This window comes from Furipterus horrens, unplaced genomic scaffold (assembly GCF_987537825.1).
Source record: "Furipterus horrens unplaced genomic scaffold, mFurHor1.1.pri manual_scaffold_17, whole genome shotgun sequence".
NCBI lineage: Eukaryota > Metazoa > Chordata > Mammalia > Chiroptera > Furipteridae > Furipterus > Furipterus horrens.
The window spans coordinates 39006911-39031496 of NW_028327187.1; the positions used below are offsets into that span (position 1 = coordinate 39006911).

General features: G+C 38.7%; 1 long non-coding RNA gene and 1 other non-coding gene across 4 annotated transcripts; both read left to right on the top strand.

Moving 5' to 3' along the window:
- The first annotated feature begins 63 nt into the window (after positions 1 to 63).
- Positions 64 to 23430, top strand: LOC149990845 (uncharacterized). Of its 3 annotated transcripts, XR_016508648.1 has the most exons (5): positions 64 to 193; positions 12630 to 12700; positions 14907 to 15013; positions 19392 to 19580; positions 20023 to 23430. It is a non-coding gene; the product is annotated as an uncharacterized LOC149990845 (long non-coding RNA). The 3 variants fall into 3 exon arrangements; XR_016508646.1 differs by lacking the exon at positions 14907 to 15013; XR_016508647.1 differs by lacking the exons at positions 64 to 193; positions 14907 to 15013 and adding an exon at positions 5405 to 5663.
- LOC149990846 (small nucleolar RNA U13) lies at positions 3181 to 3284 on the top strand. Its single transcript, XR_016508823.1, has one exon. It is a non-coding gene; the product is annotated as a small nucleolar RNA U13 (small nucleolar RNA).
- Positions 23431 to 24586: the final 1156 nt, after the last annotated feature.

Consider the following 24586-nt stretch of genomic DNA (forward strand, 5'->3'; position numbering starts at 1 on the left):
TGAAGTCGAAGGCGCCCTACACTTCCGAGCACACTTCGGGTCTTTCCGGAAGGGCCGCAGCTCCAGGCGCGCCGGCTTCAGCGCCTCACTAGGTATTTGGCTCCTTCCATAAGGGGGCGGAGGAAAACTGGGAGCCCGTGCAACGTTCGGCCCTTTCCTGAGGGCAAAAAGGTGGAAAAAAGGAAAGGGAAAGGTAAGAATAATGCAGTCACAGCGAAGGGGAGACAAAGGGACGCTGGGCACTTTCATCTAAATTCAGTGTAAGCGTCTAGGGCGTAAAAACTTTGAGACTGTTTAGGTTTCATTTCTTCTGCAAGTTTGAAACTGCTGTATTAGCCTGTTTCTTATATGATAAACCACCTTGAAATATAATCTGAGTAAGTAAAAAAATAGATTTTATCAACTTACGATAATTCAAGTTCTGCGATAACAAGATAACAAATACATTACAGTAACTATTTTTAGGAAATAAATCTAGAGTCTGGACAAGTACTATCTTCTTGACTACTAAATGATGCAGTACTATGTTAATTCCTTAATTTCAGCTGTCATTTACTGACCGCTTTGTTTGATCTGTACCAAATTTTATGCTAAGTCCTGTAGAATACAAAAATGAATAAGCCAAAATCTCTACCTTTTCTAAGAGCTCAGTAGATAGACACCCAAACATGGACAAAAGTGTTTGTACAAGGTATAGAACATAGAGTAGGGAATAGCAAACTCTTAACGTTTGAGCTGTATCTTGAATGATGATTGATGTTAACACTTTCATTGTTGATTTATTGTTATTCTAAAATTTTATTTATTTATTTTTAGAGAGAGAGGAAAGGAGGGAGAAAGAGAGGGAGAGAAGCATCGATTGGTTGCCTTTCTCTGGTGCCCCACCTGGGGACCAGGCCCATAACCCATGTACCCTAGCGGAGAATTGAATCATCGACCTTTTGATTTCCCAGACAAGGCTTAACCAACTGAGCCTTGCTGGTCAGGGTATTAATTTATTATCTTTATTTACATAGTATTTCCTCCTCAGAGGGCTTTAGTGTCAGACACGTAGTAGGTATTCAATAATTGTTTAAAGAATGAATAAATGAGTTGTGGTGATTTTTAAAAAATCCTCTGGTAATACACTTCCGAGTACCAAGATGAATGAAGCAAGGGTTTTGGTGTTTGGAGATAAAAATATTTCCCTTTAGGTTTGTTAATGATCATATTCGACTAAGAAACCAAAATAGTAGCTTTTTTCTTTGACAATGAAAGGACTCATTGGTATCATTTTCTTTTTAAGAAATATGTATGGGATAATATTGCATCAGTTTCCAAAAACTTAAATTTGCATCTGTTTACCTTTCAGTCAGAATTCCTGTGCTTCTTTCCTACAAAAACCTTACTGAAAATGTCCATCAGGATAAAAACAGATCTAACTATATCCTACTTTCATTAGCATAAAATCAGACAAGGATATCATCATCTAGCTATCCCCAGTCTATTCTACATTCTTCTCAATAAAGTAAAGCCAGATAGTACAACATCAAAGTAGTGTAATACAGTTTTATTTTCACACAGAAATAAGAAATTCACATGATAGTCTTTAATTTCTTCTCCAAAATTTTATATTTTGGGAAAACAAGTTATGTGGGAATTATTGTATCATTGGTTTTTTATTAGGACTTAAAATTATGAAAGTTTTCATTGTTTAATATAAACACATTTCATGGGAAATAGGGGTGTATTGGTATTAAGGAAACTAAAGCAGATGTAGTATTTTCCTGACAACCTGAGTACTTAATAAAACTGCTTAGCAGATTAATGACCATTCTTTAGTCATCTTCCCCCAAAATTTCATAGCAAAATAAAAAAAGGAAATAGGACAAAGTACATCTTTTTAATAGAACCTTAAAATTATATTTTTCAATCACAGTTTACTTTCAATATTATTTTGTATTAGTTTCAGATGTGCAGCATAGTGGTTAGACAATTATATACTTTACAAAGTGTTCCCTTTGATATTTCCAGTACCCACCTGGCTCCATACATAGTTATTAAAGTATTATTGACTATATTCCCTGTGCTGTTCTTTTCATCCATGTGGCTATTTTGTAACTTCGAGTTTGCACTTCTTAATCCCTTAACCTCTTTCACCCAGTTCTCCAGCCCCCTCTACTCTGCAACCATCAGTCTGCTCTCTGTGTCTATGAGTGTTTCAATTTTGTTTGTTTGGTTATTTTCTTTAAATACCACATATAAGTGAAATCATATGGTATTAGGACCAAGTACATCTTGAAAGTTTAGTATCTATTTATCTTTAAGCTGCTAAGTTGGTTGCCTAAAACTAAAATATGATTTAACTTTGAAATACAGATCACAATGGCAGTAGCTGCCATGCTTGGTATCAAATGTTTGTTGGTTACCTCTCAGTAAATTCGAGGACATATTAGAACTTCCTTTGCTGACCAGCATGAAGAGTACCAAGGCCACCAACAGGATTGCCTTGCCTTTTTGGCCCTTTCCTGAATGGGCTTTAAAAGTGTGGACCTCAACTGAGAAATGATGAAAACCTGTTAATACAAAGTGCAGGAAACCTTCTCTTCCCTTCTGTCCATGTCCTTCACCCATAATTAACAAAAACTAAACTAAAATTTAAAAGCTACTTATAATGAAAGGGGATCCAATGGGTAGGAAATGATTTTTTTTGTAAGAAAGCAGAGCAGTCCAAGAAACTTGAGTGGCCTTAATATTTGCCTTTGGGACAAGGTCATTGGAAAGGTTCATTAATTTTCTGTTTCTCTACAAGTTATTTCACCTTTCACTTCCTTTTTACCGGCAGGCTTAACCCCACTTCAAAGTCAGTAGGTTTTAAAGAGAAGAACCTATATCAAATGGATTTGGAAGTATTAATTGTTTCACATTCTAGAAAGGTTTTTGATTGGCTAATAATGGAATCTGTTTGGTTTTATAACTACATGTCAGTGTTTGCTTGGCTTGTTTGAACTTATGAATTCTATGAAGGTGGAAACTGTCCTCTCCTATGTTAAAATGTCAAGAATCTTGTGGGTGCTTAAGATATATTAATTGATGATGATAGAGGAAAAAATGACATTCAGTCCTAGAGCCTTTCCTCTGAGTTATGCTTACCTTCACAGATTTAGTAAGGTCACTACACAAGTATAAGAAGAAACCAGGATCCTTTCATAGTTCATAAGTGTGATGATTACGTGTGCATGCCCTTGTGTGAGACATGCCTCCCTCAAACCTTGTTATGACATTGGCATATTACCAGTCTGGTGTGAAAGGGGGAAAAAAGAAAGAAGGAAATGAACCACAGTAGGGTATGTTGGAAAAAAAACAAAGACTTGAGGAATAGATATTAGTGGGCTGGGATTCTGGTACGGCCACTTAATAGCAGTATAACCTTGGGCCTAATTCTTCTTCTATAAAACAAGGATAATAATACTTTATTATAGAGTTGTTTTGAGGATTAAATGAATTAACCACATATAGTGTCAGACTGCTTATGGTTTCCAAAATATGATATGCTGTTTAGTGCTTCCGTGTCTATACCTGGAAGCCTGAGCCTGGAATAACCATTTCTTTTGTATCCACACTTTACCTTTCCTGTTATTTGGCAAATGCCTGATCTTTTGGAAAGACACAACTCAAGCACTAACTTATTTGTGAAGCTTATCCTGACCCAATAAATGGTAGACAGATATGGTTACCTAATGTTGAATGAATGAGTGTCTGGAACCCAATAAGTGTTTTTGTTCTTTCATCACTATCCCCTTTTCTGCTTATTCCCAACAACTCTCTCTTTAAGTGACTTGTTTAATATTATTAATTCTCCTTTTCTTCTTAAAACATCCCAAAGTCAATTGGACAGGGATATATAATTCTTCTGGTAAAGAAGGAGTTGATAATTGCTAACAATAATGCAATCTACCTAAAAAAGCAACAGGTTTCATATTTCAAATATAGAAAAAATTGAGGGACTATAATACCCATGAGTCCTTTGTGAAGAATTACTTGACAATATGATATCAAATAATAAATGAGTCAAAATAAAGCATTGAGAACAGACATTTTACAGTGAGCCAATATATTTAAATAAAGGACTAAGGCTAAACAACAAGATTGGTTACAAATATGTGACAGAATGAAGCTACTATAAAACCTGACACAATAAAAACCCATTCATTTGTTCATTAAATACATATCATTTAGTACCTACTCTGTGCCAGGCAATGTCCTAGGCACTTGATAGTCATCATCAAAATGAAGTCTTAGTCTTCATGAAACTTAGAGAGACATACAATAAACATATGTGTATATGTTACCTAAATATAGATAGTAATGAGTGCTATGAAGGAAAATAAACAGTGTAAATGGATACAAAATGATGAGGGTGCTGTTGCAAATAGTGTGGTCAGGGAGTGCCTCTCTGAAATGATGTATGAGCAGAGAACAGAATGAACTAAGGGAAAGAGCCAATGCAAATATTATGTTGCATTATTATTGTATGGGAACACTTATACTAAAACACTTTGTTGTGTATATGAAATTCAAATGTAAGTGGGCCTACTGTATTATTTCTTTTTGCTAAATTTGACACTAAAACACACTGTCAGCTGCTTAGGAAATAGTTTGAATGCTTTGTGCCTCTTCTCATCCCATTTAGATTTGTCTTTTCATTCAAGATAGACTTAAAAAATATATACAGTTGATCCTTGAACAACGTGTGGAGGATTTAGGGGTACTAACCTCCCAGGCAGTTTAAAATCCGTGTATAACTAACTAATTTGATTTGAACCATTCCTATATAAAGGGTGGGGCAAAAGTAGGTTTATAGCTGTGAGTAGGTGAAACACAGAGTTTATTCTTGTATTATTATTTATTAATTATTGTATTATTTTCCACACGAACAACTGTAAACCTACTTTTGTCCCACCCTGTATTCTATATGTATATATGTATGCAATACTTTATACATATCATCATGTTATTTACACACCTATTATTTATACATACATGTATAGACATACACATATGAGAGACACAGTAAGCAGTCAATAGTATAGAACATGTAACACATATGCACTCACAGAAAGCACCTGAAACATAAGCAGAATTTACTGTATTATTGATAGGCCACTCTGTGAAACATATTCTGTGGTCTGTCATCCTTCCCTTCAGTTATTTCAAGTACAAGGCTGAGAAAGACATGGTCTCCGGTCCAATTTGGAGCTGGCGGGCCCTATACGGAACGGAAAGGATGCCTGGAACTGATTGTAAAGGCGGCTTGTTTACACTAATACCCACACTCCTTTCATGTTGGGTGCAGGCCACGTAGGCGTGGGGAAGGGTTTTGCCGACGTACCCAGAAGATTTCCACCGTTTCCTTAGCTTTGGGAGGTTGCGCAGCTGCAGGTTCTGAGAATCAGGCAGGTTCCCAGGCTTGGCGCACACCGCCCAGTGGGAGAGCGGGAGGGAGGCCTTCAGCTCCGGGGAAAGCGTCACAGTTCGTCCAAGAGCCTGGAGCGCAGCAGGTCCACCCGTTCCCTGCGGGGCCACCACTCTTGCTCTCATTCAGGGGATCCGAATGGCCCAGGGCATTAGCTGGGTAGCCTCTGACATGGTTCCGGAAACCCGCCCTACTGCTCCGGCTCAAGGTACTGTTCGCGATAGCTAGTCTCGGTGCCATGTCACCTCCTTCGCTTTTGCCTCCTTGTCTGCCGGTTACGGTCCCTGCAGGAGCCGCAAGCCTTGGCCTAGCCTCCTGGACTAGGACAGGGAGGAGGTGGGTGAGAAAGACGTGCCTTTGTTCTGAGGAGCGCAGCTGCCCTCTTGAGTTTGCTTCATCTTTCGCCACGCTTCGGACCATTTGCATTTCCATTCTTTCTTCCTTCCTTGTGCCCATTTTCATTTTTTTCTTCCGTTTGTCCACGGCAGCCCCTTGTTCGCATTTTTTGATCTTTAATTATCACTCACCCATGGACCCGTTTACGCAGTGCCCTGTTCTCCCTTCACTGCCTTCCACCTCTGGCCTTATAGCAGACATGGACAAGGCTTTCAGACCTATGTATAGCATTTATTTGCTTTGTGTTATTATGTGTAAACAAATTTTTACTTTCCACTACACTTAGTGGAAAGGAGGAGTTCTGTGAATTATTCATCATAAAATTCGCTGTACTTATCATTTAGTAAGAGCTCAACCATTGCTTGTTGAAAGAACATCGATTGGTTGGAAATGATAACAGGATGCATAAGTGGAAATTCTTTCTAGGGAGTTGGGAAGGCTTGAAGTTAAAGGTCTACATTGAAAAGTAGAAAAACCTTCCTCCAAGACATGATTGGATGAATGTTGGGAAAATGATGTGGTAAAATGCAGAGGAGGCCACCTTGAGAAACATCTTGTTAAAAGTGGTCTCTACCTTGAACTTGAGGAAAGAGGGGAGGGTGAGATCAGCTTTCCTCTAATGAAAGTGAGTATTAGAAAAATAGTTTAAGAAGGAGAAGGAAGAGTTATAATTATTGCTGTGTAAGTATTCATATGTAATGTTTATTAAATGTGTCAGGTAGCATACTAAGAACCTTGAATGTATTAAAAAATGAGAAATTTAAAAACATTCCAGGTATTGAGGGGTAGGTTGAAATTACAACAGTTGGGACATGTCCTGATGGTTCTTTTTCTTTCCGGCAGTGAGAGGTAATAAAGCATAGTGAGGAGAATAGTTGCAGGTTTATAACTGCCTGAGTTTAACGCCCTGCCACTTAATACCTGTGTGACCTTGGGTGTGGAGAGTTTAGCTAAGCTACTCCATGGTAATGCTGCCTCTGCATCCATTTTGCTTGGCCAAGTGACTTGCAGGGACCGTAAATTGACATTATCCCCCTCATGCAAGCACATGCCCTAGATAGCAGCCTGCAGAGTCACAAGCAAATGTAATTCCTGATAGGACTTCCCCAGCAGCCCTTGTGATCAACTGTCTCCCCTGCCTCCCAGCACCTGTATGCTGTATGAGCCCCTTAAATAAGACCCCCTGGGGTTTAGCAAAACCTCACTCTTTTGGTTTAAATGGACTGATCTGGTCCTAGCCTGGGAAACCTAAAGCGCTCCGCCCACAGACTCTAATAAAGGCATGTGCTCAGGTCCAGTCTCTATCTACACTCTGTCTTGACCTTCCCATGTGCACCCTCCAGGCATGCTGTGTACTTACTTCCTCCCAGTCCTGTGAGTAATAAACTCTTTCAGTTACTCTTGTGGTCTGTTGTTGAACTTTGGCTCACTATTCACTTAACAAATATTAACAAAGTCAAAATATTGGTTAAGTTCCTTAACCTCTCTAAGCTTCATTTCTTCATCTGTAAAAAGGAGATAAAAATAGTGCTGACATTTTTAGTGTTGTAACGATTTAGTACCTGGAATGTAATACACATTCTATGTTAGCTATTTGGGTTTTATGCCTGGGAACAGAAATAGTGAAAACAGTCCTGAATTACAGTGGAGACCTACCTCTCCAAGTTAAATGTTTCAGAAAGTTGCCCCCAGCCTGTCAATCAAAAATAAAACAGTTTCTTATTTTAGAATCTTAACAAAAATATGTAAGAACAGCTTGCATGAGATTTGCATTTGTGCATATGGAAGATAAATAATATATCTTAAGAGTACAGATGAAACCAGTTAGCAGCAGGGACTGTTTTAATGGTGTCCTATTCACCCTGTTGGTGAGGAAGGGATGTCTTCCTTAGGGTTATGGGAGGCTGAACACAGGACACCTGACATTGGACAAATGAGATCCACAGGCTGGCAGGGCACTAAAACTCACTACCCAGGGATAATCTGGAACTGCACCTGGTCCCTTTGATAAAGAGGGTTGTTTGGCTAGGGGCCCACATCTGCAGGAGCAGAGTGGGGAGGGGAATTTGCAGTTAGGTCATTGGGGGCCCTAACTGCAAATATCTAGGCAGCACATAATATTGGGTCTTAATTTTAAGCTTTACACCTGAAGGACTGTGTGTCATTACAATCTGGCAGGCTCTGTTGGCCCCTATACTCATATATTAAAAATACTGTTATTTGCGTGTTTACTTTTAGATTGCCTGCTTCTTCTTTTTTTCTTTGCTGGCTGACTGTCATATTATATTCCATTTGGTGTGAGTCACATGGTTACAGGGTGTCAGGAAGGCTCACATGTAGCTTGGATAGCAAGGAGCAGGGCTCTCTCTACTCCTTTTTGATGTTTCACTGTTTTAATATAAAAGAACCCAACTGTTTCCTCTGGCTGCAGCCTGCCTAGTCTATGCCGTGGGGTAGGGAGGGGACAAAGGGGGAGAAGGGGTGGGGTCTAGTGCCTCTGGAAGTTTGGTGGCTGGGATAGCTACTGAGCATGGGGCCCCGGCTTTGGTTTTGCCAAGCTGGCTGTCAGGCTGCTACCTTATGGCTTCCCGACCCAAGTCACAGGTGATCATGCTGCTAGAGGCCTGGGGAGATTCCGAGGGCTCTTGGGACTCCAGGACTGTGGTCATGAACTCGATAGTGAACATCCCCCAAAAGAAGCTTGTCCACCAGTGACCTGGCTCATCCTTGGGAGACCAGGGTGGTGGAGGTTGGTTTCCCCAGGGGACTCGCACCTCCACAGGAGCTATTACTGGAAGGGGAAACCTATGCAGTGCCAGTAGTAGCCATGGGTGGCCATGAGTAAGCCACTGGAGGGGATGGCTGCCTGGCTCTTGCTTGTGGGCTGGTGCAAATATCAGCTGCTGCGATCCCTTGTGGACGTGGTCACAGTGGCAGGAACTGGGACCTAGATCTAGGAGCTCATTACCAGAGCAGACTGTGGAAGGCCGCCACTCCAGGACTTAGACTCCAGGGAGGATATGCCCCCAGAGGAGACTGCCTGCTTCTTGAGTTGGGAATTGCTCTGGGTCCCAACTGCGCATAGATGTACCTTTCTCCCTGAATAAAGTAGTAAAAAATAATTTATTCAAACAATGAAACCAAATGTATTTATTGTTTTGTATATTTTATTGATTATGCTGTTACAGTTGTCCCAATTTCTTTTCCCTTTGCTCTCCTCCTCCCAGCACCCCCCTCCCTCCAGCAGTCCCATCCCCCTTAGTTCAGGTCCATGGGTCATGCATATAAGTTCTTTGACTTTACCCTTTCCTGTACTATTCTTAACATCCCCCTGTCTATTCTGCACCCTCCTACTATGCTTCTTAATTCCTGCCCCATTTCCCTCCTCCTCCCCCTTCCCCCTCCAAGCTGACCCTCTTTCCCATGCTCCCCATACCTATGATTCTGTTCCCACTCTGGTTGTCTGCTTAGTTTGTTTTTCTTTTTTTTTTCTTTTTAAATTAATTAATTAATTTGTTTGTTTGTTTATTTATATATTTTTAAAGAGAGGGGAAAGGAGAAAGAGAGGGAGAGAAACATCACTGTGTGGTTGCCTCTCACTTGCGCCCCCAACTGGGGACCTGATGTGCAACCTAGTCATGTGCCCTGACTGGGAATCGAACCAGCGACATTGGCTCGCAGGCCGATGCTCAATCCACTGAGCCACAGCAGCCAGGGCTGTTTTTCTTTTTCTTTTTTAGATTTTGTTGTTGATAATTATGATTTCGTTGTCATTTTAATGTTTATAGTTTTGATCTTCTTTTTCTTAAATAAGGCCCTTTAACATTTTGTATAATAATGGCTTTGTGATGATGAACTCCTTTAGTTTTACCTTGTCTGAGAAGCACTTTACCTGCCCTTCCATTCTAAATGATAGCTTTGCTGGATAGAATAGTCTTGGTTGTAGGTCCTTGCTTTTCATCACTTTGAGAATTTCCTGCCAGTCCCTTCTTGCCTGCAAAGTTTCTTTTGAGATATCAGCTGATAATCTTATAGGCACCCCTTTGTAGGTAACTCTCTGCTTTTCTCTTGCCACTCTTAAGATTCTCTAACTTGAACTTTGGCATTTTAATTACGATGTGTTTTGGTGTGGTCCTCCCTGGGTCTAGTTTGTTTGGTACTCTCTGTGCTTCCTGGACCTGTATGTCCATTTCCTTCCCCAAGTTAGGGAAGTTTTCCTTCATTATGTTTTCACATAAGCTTTCAATTTCTTGCTCTTTCTCCTCTCCTTCTGGCACTCCTATGATTTGGATGTTGGCATGTTTACAGTTGTCCCAGAAGTTTCTAAGCCTCTCCTCATTTGTTTCAATTCTTGTTTCCTCCTTCTGTACTAGTTGACTGTTTATTTCTTCCTTATGTTCCAATTTGTTGATGTGAACCCTGGTTTTCCTTTCCTTCACCACTAGTTTCATCTGGATTTTCCTTCATTTCACTTAGTATAGCCTTCATTTCTTCCCTGTCATATTTAATCTTATCTGTCAAGTCTGTAAGCATCCTTATCACCAGTGTTTTGAACTGTGCATCTGTTAGGTTGGCTATCTCCTTGTCACTCAGTTCTCCCACTAGAGCCTTGATCTGTTCCCCCTTTTGGGCCATACTTCTCTGTCTCCCCATCTTGACAGGCTCCTGTGTTTGCCTCTGTGTCTTAGAGCTGTTATAGCTGTTACGTTGTAAGCAGCAGAACCTTAGGTATTCATCAGTGCGGGCAACCCGTTTCGCCATGTTTTGGTGTTGTATGTGAGGGAGGAACTGAGAGGAAACAGTGCCGCTTGCCCTGCACTTTTAAAGCCACTTCTCCCGCTTCATGTATTAAACTGCCTCTGATGAGAGACTGACAGTTTCTTTCTCTGCCCCAACCCCCACTGGTTTTCACAGTCAGAAGCAATGTGGCTCTGTTTTCCCCAGCACTGGAACTGTAAGCTGCAAGGTCTGGTATGGGGCTGGGATCGCTTCCTAGGTTTAAAATGTATGATTGCTTTCCATGGTGGCTATAGCCCCTGTGCCACTGCCGCCACCCCCGCAGCTGCTGCCACAGTGCCACACCTCATTCTCTCTACCCCGGCTCTGCCCTCCTACCTGTCTGGCTGAATATTTCTTCTTTATTTCTTTGTTGAACTTCCATGTAGTTCGATTTTCTGAATCTTCTATGTTTTTTTTTTGTTTTGTTTTGTTTTTTTTAGTTTTGAAGTTGTTGTAAATTCTTTCTTAGTTGTGAGGGAGACTGAGTGTGTCTACCCTACGCGTCCATCTTGGCCAGAAGTCCAAATGTATTTATTTTGTAAAGATTTTTTTAAAATGAGACCTAAACAGCTAAACACTGGGGAATTGAGTCCCTGTTAGTTGTTGTTTTGTTTTCAGTTTATGAATAACTGTAAAAATTTAAACAAACAAAAAAAGACAAATATAAAGGAAATAAAGGAGAAACATGAAAGAAACCCTGAATCTCACAGAATTCAGTTTTCATCACATGGGACATTTTTTTCAGAGCTCCATCTACTACTTCTAGTGTGTCATTTTTTAAAAACTGTCTTTACTAATTCCTGAGTTTCTGAAAACTAAAGTTTTAACCAAACTGAAATAGATTCCTTTTTAAAAAATAAATGTATATAAACAAATGAAGTTATTTCCTAATATAAAACTGTCTCTGTCACACATTGGAGAGGGTGACATGAGCAGCTGGGAGCTATGTCATGGATGTGGCAGAAAGGATGCACTTGACAGCCTACCGGGCTACATTTCTGGCCTAGCCGCTCAGGCTGTCAGGCATCCCATATATGCCATGACTGGAGATTGGACCCACAACCCAAGTATGTGCCCTGACCAGGAATTGAACTCGCAACCTTTTTGGTGTATGGGACAATGCTCCAACCAACTGAACCAACCTGGCTAGGGCTGCAAAGGGATTTTAAAAATGAATGCACCAGTATGGTTTTCTTTAGTTAATTTTCCTATATCTAACATTATCTGAAGGCTTAATACTTTTTTTTACTTCTTTTTGGTGCTATTCATAAGCTGCTGTGTCTTCTTTAGGTTGACTTGAGACAATGTGCTTCACAGGTAAACTTTGTAATTTGTGACAGGGTGATAAAGCATTCTTTTCAGAAACTTGTTCTTATAGATGTCCTCATAATGACCTTAAATAGAATTAGATTTGGAAGTAACCCTAAAAATAATTTTCTAGGTGATACCTAAATTACTCCAAATGTGATCTCTAGAGGAAAAGATTGTATAATATGAAAATTCTATTTTTTGACTACTATAGAATTTTAATAACTAATTTTCATAATTCTCTACAACAGAATGAAATGTGTTTATACTGTAGTTTGTGAGGTTCTTCTTGCTCTGGGGAGACAGAACAGTTGCTGCTCTGCCATATCTCCTTTACACACGTAGAATAAAACTATGGCATCTTCCCTCACTTTCTTATCTTCACTTTCTCTCATCTTTCCTTATGGCTACATACATTTGCTCTGAGGCTTCTTCTGAAAATATAAATCTTACACAATGCTTTCAGTTTGACGAGCACTTTGTAAACGCTAAAGTACTATGCAAGTGTAAATGATTATTATGTTATTATGAAGGTGGTAGACTATTGAACTATACTCTTACAGAGTTATTCCAGTGTTTGCTTTTGATGGTTCTTGGACAATCAGTGTCATTACTGAAAAATTTTAATTCTACATTTTTATATTCCATGGTTCATATTTCTGATTTTTATAACTATCTTCTTTAAATTCAGCTCTGATGAACATACACCAGTAGAGGATGAAGATTCAAAGAAAAGCACCCCTTCAGCTCCTACTTCAGAAGGTATTTTTAAAATACAGAGCTTTTTATATTAGAAAGTTAAAATAAGTTCATAAATAATTGAACATTAAACTTGGCTTTTACTCATTTTACCCATCATCTTTACCTTGTTAGTATTTAGAATATAATAAAATTGATACAGAGAAATACTCCTTTATTTTTTTATTTTTATTTTTTAAATTATTTGTTTGTGTATTTATTTTTAGAGAGAGGAGAAAGGAGGAAGAGAGGGAAAGAAACATCACTGTGTGGTTGCCTCTCATTTGCGCCCCCAACTGGGGACCTGATGTGCAACCTAGTCATGTGCCCTGACTGGGAATCGAACCGGCGACACTTGGCTCGCAGGCCGACGCTCAATCCACTGAGCCACAGCAGCCAGGGCAAGAAATACTCCTTTAGAAGTTACTTTTTTATGTGTATTTTATGTAGAAGTAAAAAAGAAATCCAGTCATTGAAAAGAAAGGTCCAACAAAAGGAGCAAGAAAAAAAATAATCTAAAAGAAAACACAAGAAATATTCTATTTTTAAAATATGTTTTATTGATTATACTGTTACAGTTGTCCCAATTTCCCTTCCCTCTGCTCCCCTCCACCTGGTGGCCCGCCTCCCTCCAGTTGTCCCCCCTTTTAGTCCATGTCCATTGCTTGTGCATATAGTTCTTTTCAACCTCTCTCTGTCTATTCCATTCCCTCCTACTATGCTTCTTAATTCCTGTACCCTCTCCCTCCCTCTCCCCTGTCCCCTTCCCTGATGACCTCCCCCCAGTATGTTCCCCGTACCTACAGTTCTTTTCCCACTCTCGCTGCCTATTTAGTTTGCCTTTGTTTCGATTCCCTAGCTTCTGTTCTTGGTTCTTGTGATGCAGTTTTCATTTTAATGTTCATAGTTTTGATCCTCCTTCTTCTAAACCGGTCCCTTTAACATCTCATATAATAGTGGTTTGGATCTAATGAACTCCTTCAATTTTACTTTGTCCCGGAATCACTTTCTCTGCCCTTCTATTCTGAATGACAGTTTCACTGGATAGAGTATTCGTGGTTGTAGGTTTTGGATTTTCATTACTTTGAAGATTTCTTGCCAGTCTGTTCTTGCCTGCAGGGTCTCCCTTGAGAAATCAGCTGATAGTCTAATTGGAACCCCTTTGTATATGGTTCTTTTCTTCTCTCTTGCTGCTTTTAAGATTCTCTCTTTATCTTTAATTTTTGACAATTTGATTATAATGTGTCTTGGAGTGATTCTCTCTGGGTACAGTTTTTCTGGAACTCTCTGTGCTTCCTGGACCTGTAAGTCTATTTCCTTCCTCAAGTTCGGGAAGTTCTGCTTCATTATTTTTTCACATAATTTTTCAATTTCTAGTTCTCCTTCGCCCTCTGACAATCCTATAATCCGAATATTAGATCTCTTAAAGCTGTCCCAGAGGTTTCTGATCCTCTCCTCACTTTCCTTACTTTTTGTTTCCTCTTTCTGCACTGGTTGACTGTTTGTTCCTTCCCTATGTTCTGGTTTGTTGATTTGATCTCTGGATTTTATTTCCTCACCACTTGCCTTGTATGTGTTTTTGTTCGTTTCAGTATGAGTGGCTTTCATTCCTTCCCTGTCTTGTAAGCCACCTTATAACTATAGCTCTGAACTGAGCCTCTGAAAGGTTTCCTATTTGTTCGTCTGTCAGGTTCCTCATCTGCTGCCTGGTGAGCTGCGTCACCGGGATTTTAATCGTTGTCTGCTTCATTTTGACAGATTTGTGTTTTGCTTTGCTTCCTGGGCAGGCTATAGAGGGCAGAGCCCTGTGTACTCATCACTACCCGGCGACCGGAGGCGGTCCACAACCTTTTTCGCTGTGCTTTGGCGTTTTGTGTGGGGGCGGGGGTCCAAGATGGATTCCTGCCCTTATTCTCAACTGGGAGACCGGGATCCGTCTCCCCGCCCTCTGAGCCTCTCCGTCTGAGGCAATGGGGAGGTTGCCTTTCCCAGCGTTGGGGTTAGGAGCTGCCGGGACTCGACTGCAGCCAGGATTGCTCCCCCTGCCGCTGTCTCCGCTGCTACCTCAAACAGCGCCGCCTGACCTTTCTGTTGCGGTTCCGATTTCGCCCCTCCTACCCATCCCACGAGCACCGCTGGTTTATAACTTCATACGTTGGGCTTCCATGTAGTTTTATTTTCTGGAATTTCTGGTTATCTTTTGTTTTGAGGTAGTTTTATTCCTTTCTAGTTGTAGAGGGAGACCGAGCGTGTCTGTCTAAGCCTCCATCTTGACCAGAAGTCCCAGAAATATTCTTATGATAGTGACAGTGACTGATTCTGAAACAGACTGCACTGGTAAGAAAGTCACCATCATTCTGCAAGCCCCACTCCAAAACTACCGTTACTTTTTAAAGCTTATTTCAGAAGAGGGTTCTTAAAAACAATAATAATAGTCAAAGCTTTTTGGACACGTACTAACTTTGTGATGGGCACCCTGCTAAGCAATTGCTATTTAATTCACACAGTAACTGTAGACTAGTTCTTAGGAATGGGGAAAAGGAGGCATGGAGCAGCTAAAAGACACCCTCAAGATCACACATTTGGGATTCAAACTTAAGCAGTGTGACTCTGGTTGTGTGTAGGTGTACAAGGCATGTGGCACTGAACCGAGTTGGGGTTGGGCTGCAAGATGTGTGGTGCCAAACCAGCCATTCAGGGCTGCATCAGCCCAGTGGAGCAACTCTTTTGTGTAATTCTCACACTCAGGGGCACCTTCGTGCAACTTTCAAAAAGGTACACCATTAAGGACCCCCTTCAGGCTGGCAGCTGATTTAAGGAAGCCACCCCCATGGGGTGGTGTGTCACAAAAGCCAACTTTTTTTTTTTCTCAGTCCTGTTCGATGACTGACAAAGGTGCCCCTTCATCTGATGTCACCTGGGTTTCCTGGCCCCCATTGTCACTTTTCTTCCTCATTGCTGGAAGACTTAACTTTCTTAAAGCACAAATCTGAGCATGTTAGTCCCCTACTTAAAGTCCTTCAGTAGCTCTCCATAGCCTTCAAAGTAAAGCAGATCCTGATTGATCCACTCTAATCACATATATGCTGTCACTTTCTCTCGTGGCGTCCTCTGTAGCCTGAGAACTACTTTCTGTGCCCAATATTCCATGTTCTTTCTCTTGATTTTGATACTTGATACAGAGGGTTCATCTGCCTGCAATGCCAGTCTCTCCCTGCATGCGGCTTGGCTTACTTGTTTCAACAATGGGCATGCATGACTTTTGTAATAAACTGATTTTAAAAAGAACTAGCTTAAGAGTCACCTTTGCCTGGTCAACCATTCCTCAGCCACCCTCCCCAAATCAGCCTGACTGTGAGGCTCCTTTGTAGGCTTAGAGCATCCCAGTCTTTCTCTGTCACTCGGGATTCTATTTATCTCTTTAGCTCTGTCTCCTGCATTAGAATGCGCTCCTGGAAAGCATCCCCCCAAACACACACAAAGTTTTTCTCTTTCCATCATGAAAATACCCAAACATGCAGGAAGTAAAGAGAATAGTATAATACTATACACATATCACCTAGATTTTAACAATTGTTAGTAGTTTGACATATTTGCTTCAAGTATGGACTTTTTGCTGAGGTATTGAAGGTAAAATATAATACTTCGATGCTAAATATTTCTGTAAGTAACTTTTTTAAAAAAGGACATTTGCCTATTAAAACCACAATACCATTATCTCACCCAATCAATTAATGGTAATTTCCTATATCACCTAATACCTAGTGTGATTTTTTTAAAAGTTTTGATTATTTTGAATTTATTGGGGTGGCATTGGTTAATAAAATTATATAGCTTTCAGGTGTACAATTATATACTACATTATCTCGATATTATATTGTGTGTTCACCACCCCAAATCCAATCTCTATTCATCACCATTTATCCCCCCTTTCCCTGTGGTAATCACCATGCTGTTGTCTGTGTTTATGAGATTCCTTTTTCTTAATCTCTTCACCTTTTTCACCCAGCCCCCCAACCTCCCCTCTAAAAGCTGTCAATCTCTTCTCTATCTATGACTCTGTTTCTGTTTTGTTTGTTAGTATATTTTGCTCATTACATTCCACATATGAGTGAAGTCATATGTTACTTGTCTTTCTCTGACTGGCTTATTTCACTTAACATAATGCTCTCCAGGTCCATCCATTTTGTTGTTAAGGGTAAGATTTCCTTCTTTTTTACAGCTGAGTAGTAATTGCATTGTGTAACATATCACAGCTTTTTTTACCCACTCATCTACTGATGGGCATTTGGATTGCTTCCAAATCTTAGCTATTATAAATAGCACTGCAATGAACATAGGGGTGCGTATATTCTCTTGAATTAGTCTTTTGGGTTTCCTCGGATATATTTCCAGAAGTGAAATCACTGGGTCATAAGGCTGTTCCATTTTTTATTTTTTGAGGTAACTCCACACTGCTTTCCACAGCAGCTGTATCAATCTGAATTCCCACAAACAATGCATGAGGGTTCCCTTTTCTTGACATCTTCACCAACACTTGTTGTTTGTTGATTTATTGATGATAACCATTCTGGCAGGTGTAAGGTGACATCTCATTGTGGTTTTAATTTGAATTTCTCTGATTAGTGACATTGACCATCTTTTTATATGTCTGTTGGCCATCTGTATATCCTCTTTGAAGAGTGTCTATTCAGATCATTTTAAATTGGATTGTTTGTTCTTTTGATGTTGAGTTTTTATAAGTTTTTTAAGTTCTGTATAAATTTTGGATATTAACCTCTCATGTATCATTGGTGAATATTTCCTCTTATTCAGTGAATTCTCTCCCCATTTTGTTGATGGTTTCCTTTGTTACGCAAAAACTTTTTAGTTTGATGTAGTCCCATTTGTTTATTTTTCTTTTGTTTCCCTTGCCTAAGGCAATATATCAGAAAAAGTATTGCTATGAGAAGTGTCCTAAAAAAAAGATTTTACTGTCTATGTTTTATTCTAAGATTTTTATGGTTTCAAGTCTAACATTAAAGTCTAATCCATTTTGAGCTTATTCTTGTGTATGGTATAAGAAGATGGTCTAGTTTCATTTTTTTTTGCATATATCTGTCCAGTTTTCCCAATGTTATTTATTGAATAGACCATCTTTACCTCATTGTATGTTTTTGCCCCCTTTGTCAAATATTAATTGACCATAAAGTCATAGGTTTATTTCTGGGCTTTCTATTATGTTCCATTGATCTATGTGTCTGTTTCTAATACCAGTACCACGCTGTTTTGATTACTGTGGCCTTGTAGTATAGTTTGATATCAGTTAGCATGATTCTTCCTACTTTGTTCTTTGCGTGGTCTTTTGTGGTTTCATATAAAATTTTGGAATATTTGTTCTAGTTCTGTGAAATATGCCATTGCTATCTCAATAGGAATTACGTTGAATCTGTAGATTACTTTGGGTAGTGTAGATATTTTAATGATGTTAATTCCTCCTATCCATGAACACGGTATATGCTTCCACTTATTTGTATCTTCTTCAGTTTCTTTTTTCAGTGTCTTATAATTTTCTGACTACAGGTCTTTTACATCCTTGATTAAATTTATTCCTAGATATTTTATTTTTTGAAGCAATTGTGAATGGGATTTTTTTTTCATTCTTCTTTCTGATAGTTCATTATTGGTATATGAAAATGCAACTGATTTCTGGATATCTATTTTGTTTCCTACTACTTTGTTCATTTCATTTATCAGTTCTAGTGGTTTTTTTTTTTTTTTTAATTTTTTTATTTTGGTGTCTAGTGGTTTTTTGGTGTAATATTTAGGGTTCTCTATATACAGTATCATGCCATCTATGAATAATGACAGTTTTACTTCTTTCCAATTTGGATGCCTTTTATTTCTTCTCCTCGTCTGATTGCTGTGGCTAGGACTTCCAGTACTATGTTGAATAAGAGTGGTGAAAGTAGACATCCCTGTCTTGTTCCTGATATTAAGGGTAACATTGTAGTTTTTGCCCATTGACTACAATGTTGGCTGTGGGTTTGTCATATATGACCTTTATTATGTTGACATGCTCCTTTTATCCAACTTTGCTGAGAGTTTTTATCAGAAATGGGTCCTGGATTTTATCAGATCTGTTGATATGATCATGAGGTTTTTATCCTTCATTTTGTTTATGTAGTATATCATGTTTATTGATTTGTAGATATTGTACCAACTTTGATTCCTCAGAATAAATCCCACTTGAGCATGGGACATGATTTTTTAAAATGTATTGCTGGATCCAGTTTGCTACTATGTTGTTGAGGATTTTAGCATCTATGTTCATCAGGGATATTGGCCTATAATTTTATTTCTTTGTGGTGTCTTTATCTGGTTTTGGAATTTGGATAATGCTGGTTTCATAAAATGAACTTGAGAATTTTCCCTTAACTTGAATTTTCTTAAATAGTTCGAGAAAGATAGGTGTGAGTTCTTCTTTGAATGTTTTACCTAGTGTGACTTTAAGTTATTTGTTCCTAGTGCCTGGCATGGTTCCTGACATAAGTGTTTGAACAAATGAATTTCTCTGTAACAACAAATGGGACAACAAAAGCATTAATATTTTAGCCTTTATTTATTTATCTGCTCAAAGGTATTAAGGTTTAGAGATATGTTTTTTGGTTTGGTTTTGTTGTTGTTGTTGTTGTTGTTTTATCCTCACCCAAGGACATTTTTTCATTGCTTTTAGAGAGAGAGGAAGGGCAAGAGAGGAACACTGATGGGAGAGAAAAGCATTGACTGGTTGCCTCTCATCCACCCGTAGACTGGGGATCACACCCACAACCTATGTATGTGCCTTGACTGAGAATCAAACCTGCAACCTTTCCGTTGTGGGACAACACTCCAGCCAACTGAACCACACTGACAATGGCTAGAGGTAATTTATTTTCAATTATATTATGTTTAAATTTGCATATCAAAATACAAAAAGGAAATTTTAAAGAAGCCAAGGACAAGGAAAGGAAGAATGACAGATGGCCAGGTTTTTCTTCTTTATTATTATGGGAAAGTCCAAATATATAAAAAAGTACAGAGAATAGTGTAATGATCTCCTATGTACATACACAGCACCCTACTTGAAAAAACATCAACTTGTAGGAAATTACCACAACCCCCCAATTAATTTTCAAAGAATTCTCAGCTACCATTTCATTTAAAATAATGTTTTAAATAAATGTTTTAAAGAAAGCATGTTTCTCTAAAAGGTAGATATACTTTCTTTTTGAAACAAAACTATAATACCATTACAGTACCTTACAAATTTAACAGTAATCCCTAAATTCTTATCCCACTCTGTTTTTATTTTTGTTGTTTTCTAGCTTGGCAGTTTCACTTGATAAAGACAACATGAAGAAAACCAAGGTCCAACTGCTTCTTTTCAATGATCCATTACTTTGGAATATTAATCAAGGGACCATCTCCTTCCTCTTGCTTCCAGCAACAATAAATCAGAGGTTCCCTTTTAGTGTAATCATCAAGAACCAGGGTCCTCTGACACATGTTGAACGAAACAAATATACATTTGAAGATGTCATTGTCACTTCTGAACTGGGGAAGGCACAATATGGCTCCTGTGGTAGGGAGGGGAGAAAAAGGAGAAGAGCTTCTTTCTGGCCTTAATGGAGTCTCCTCTGAAGAAGCAGGACCTTTGGGCCAAAATGGTTTCTGTTCCCCTATGTTCTTTACAAAAATGGAGGGCAATGAACAGAATTTGGAGCATACTAGATGAATGACTGGATGCCACTTTTTCATAAAGATCTGTGAGTAGCTTCTTAGGAAAACTCATTTAGAGTCCAGGACTGTGTCTGAGCTCCTTAGCATGAGTGGAGCTCTGCCCCTACTTAAAACACAGTGTTCTTACCTTGTAAGATCTTGCACATGTATGTATCCAAGAAGTGTAGGGCCTATTGGTAGCGACTTAAGGATGTCACCTCATGAAAAGAGGCCCCCTGCCATCCCTCAGCAATTCCTATTTATGCACTACTGACCCCACTTGGCACACAAAGTCAGGTACACAGAGAATTCACATCTTTTCTGAAAATACAAAAAGAAAAACATGCCCTACAAAACACAATACACTGACTTTTTCATTTATTCAATTAATTTAATGGACAATTGGTAAACTTCTCTTGATGATATGCTATGAAAAATTTGAATCTGGTAGAAAAACACTTTATAAAACTGTCATAGAACACACATAGCTTGGAAGAAAAGGGACTACAAAATGAATGCCGATTACAGGAACTCATAGCAGGTCAAAGCCAAGCCAAAGGAAAGCATAGGTGGAGGAGGCAAGGGCAGACAAAGCAAGGACATGTGTGGTATGGGTATTCTGGGCTGCAATGGCACCAGAGGATTCAACTCCAATTGGGCTCCAGAACAAAAATGTAAATGTAGGGTCTATCCAAGATTATGATGACAGGGTGACCCATGGCAACAAGGGACATATTTTTGAGAATTAAAACCCCCTGATGTCTCCAACACTTGGCCCTTCTAGTCTTAAAGTGAATTTTCAATCAGAGGGAAAAAGAGATTGGTTTAGTACATCGAATAGTTAATGTCATAATAGAAAAACACAACATGCAGATCTATATGCTGAGATTTTTAAATTTTATTTTTATTGTATTTTTCATTACCATTTATCCTCCTTACAACCTCTTCCACATCTACCTACTCCTCTCCCTCCCACACTCACCACATTGTTGTCTATGTCCATGAGTCCTTTTCCATTTTTGTCCGATAGCCCCCCACCAGAGTGAGATTTTAAATCATAATGGGAGAAGCTATTTCCTTATTGCTAAAATATCTTAGAAAAAATAAAATAGAATAAACTATCTTAGGAAAGTTAATACTGTGCTCCCTATCTTCAGTTCACCCTTAGTGAGTGTGGACTGTGTGCCAAGCTTTGGATTAAGCTTATTGTTTTTTTTCTATCTTCCCACCTTTAATAGTCTTTAATTATTTTCCAGGTCTTGGATGCAAGAATAACTAGTGAATTGTACTGTGTCTTTGTTGTTAATGCTTTGCCTGGTAGTACCCTGAAAACTGTCCAGCTGCTCTACTCCCTCCTCACTAGAGATAGTGTCACCCTGGTGGTGGGGGGAGGGGCTGAGCATGGTAAAAACTCATCCCCTTTCAAAGTCATACTGAGGGAACCAGCTCCCTATTTGAAAAGCCCATCTTCATCCTGAAGTAAGTAATCAAGAGGAGCACATAGGATTTTTAGACAGGTTTCCTTCAAGGATGACTATGAGAAAATATTCATCTTAGGAAACTCCTTGGGAGTTAAAACAGTGGTCTAGCAATGGAGCCAAGTGGGTTTGTCATTTGTCTTGCTAGGAAATGAGAGTTGCTGAAGCTCTGAATACTGCTTTGATATTTTAGCTTTTTATTTATTTATTTATTTATATAGGAAAAAAGAATGAAACATTGATTAGTTACCTCCTATATATACCTTGACTGGGGATCAAACCCAAAACCTAGGTACGTGCCTTGACCAGGAATTGAACCCACAACCTTTTGGTATACAGGACAATGCTCTGACCAACTGAGCCACACTGTCCAGGGAGATATTTTAGTCTTTAATGCTAAGGAAAGTTTACTCAAATCAGGTTCAGATTTATTAAAACTCAATTTCTGCCCAGTCAATAATTTGGAGGGAAAGAGGCAAACCATTGTCAATTCCTCATGTGTCAACCTGTCTCCACCCTCCAACTATCCTGGATTCAGGGCAAAGTCAGCTGACTCTGATCTAGCTACAGGTTCAGGGTTCTGGATGGAAGGTGATGTTGCCTGGGGTGTAAATGCACTCTAGGTCCCTACCAGCCTAACTCCTCAGCTAGGAGACCCCAATTCTATCACCAGTTCCTAAGGCAGGGGAGTGTGACTGCATTTTAAAACAAGGTTAACAAGTGGCACCCCCATGTTTACTGCAGCATTATTTGCAATAGCCAAGGTATGGAAACAACCAAAGTGTCTATCAATGGGTGAGTGGATAAAGGAAAAAATATACCATATATATATTTATAGCATATATAATGTATAGCACATATATAAAACAATATTATTCAGCCATAAAAAGAATGAAATCCTAACATTTGTGACAACATGGATGGACCCTGAGGGCATTATTCTATGTAAATAACTCTGAGAAAGACAAATACTGTATGATCTGATATGTGGAATTTAAAAAACAAAACCAAAATAACCAAGTTCATACATAGAGAAAACAGATCTGTGGTTGCCAGAAGTGGTGGCTTGAGGGTAGGAGAAATGGGTGAAGGAAATCAAAACATACAAACTTTAAGTTATAAAATAAATGTCATGGGGATGTAATATACAGCATGGTGACTATAGTTAATTATACTGTACTGTATTGCATATTTGAAAGTTGCTAAGAGGTTAAATTTTATTTTTTAGCTTCATTTAAAAAATTTAAATCATTAAAAATTTTTTCAGTTAGAGTTGACATACACTATTATATTAGTTTCAGGTATATATCCCAATGATTAAGCACTATGTAACTTGCTAAGTGATCATCCTGATAAATCTTATACTCATCTGACACCAAACATAATTATTAGAATATTATTGACTATATTCACTATGCTATACTTTGTATCCCTGTGACTATTCTGTAACTACCAATTTATACTTCTTAATCCCTTCACCCTTTTCACCCATCTCAAATTCTCTCCCATCTGGCAACCATAAAAATTTTCTCTGTATCTATGAGTCTCTTTCTGTTCTGCTTCTTTGTTTATTTTGTTTTTCAGATTCAATTGTTGAGACATATGCAAAGCTATCATTGAGAATGGAAGGGCAGATAAAGTGCTTCCCAGACAAGGTAAAGTTAAATTAAAGGGTTCATCATCACCAAGCTGTTATATAAAATGTCAAAGGGACTTACTTAAGAAAAAGAAGATCAAAATGGGACAACCGTAATTGAAAAATAAATAAATAAAAATAAAAAATAAAATAAATTTAAAAAACAATAAAATAGTTAAAGTCTAAAAACAAGAAAAAGAAGATCAAAATTATGAACATTAAAATGACAACAAACTCACAACTATCAACAATGGAATCTAAAAATAAAAACAAGATCTAACTAAGCAAACCATAATAGGAACAGAATCATAGGTATGGGGATCATTTGGAAGGTTATTAGCTGGGAGAGGGAAGGGGGAGAAATGGGGAAATGGTGCAGGGATTAAGAAGTATAGTTGGTTGGTACAAAATAGGGGGAAGTTAAGAGTAACATAGGAAAGGGTGAATCCAAAGAACGTATATGCATGACCCATGGACATGAACTAAGGTGGGCAGGATTGCTGGAGGGAAGGGGGTACTGGGCAGAGGGAAGCAAAGGGAAAAAAACTGGGACTACTATAACAACATAATCAATAAAATATACTTTTAAAAAAGAGAAAAATTACAGCTTGCCTCTAAAGGAATAGTGATTAGACTGAAAGCTGATTTCTCCACAGAGCACTGGAAGCTAGATTATCTTTAAAATAGTGAAAGAAAATAACTTGATATAAGATTTATTTTTTCAGTGAAGTCTTCAAGAATGAAGATGGAATAAAGATATTTTCAGGCAATCAAATACTGGTTTTATCACCTTCAGACCTGCACTAGAGGAATAAATAACGGTCTTTCAGGAAGAATCAAAATTATCCCAGATGAAAGGAAAATTGCAATTTAATTTCACTCATTAACATAGATGCAAAAGGTCATCGATAAAATATTAGCAACTGAATCCAGCAATGTATATGACCAATCTGGGTTTTTCTAGGAATGAAAAGTTATTTTAATGTTAAAAAAACGTCAGTGTATATCACCATTTTAATACACTAGAGGATAAAAATTATCAGTTTAATAGGCACA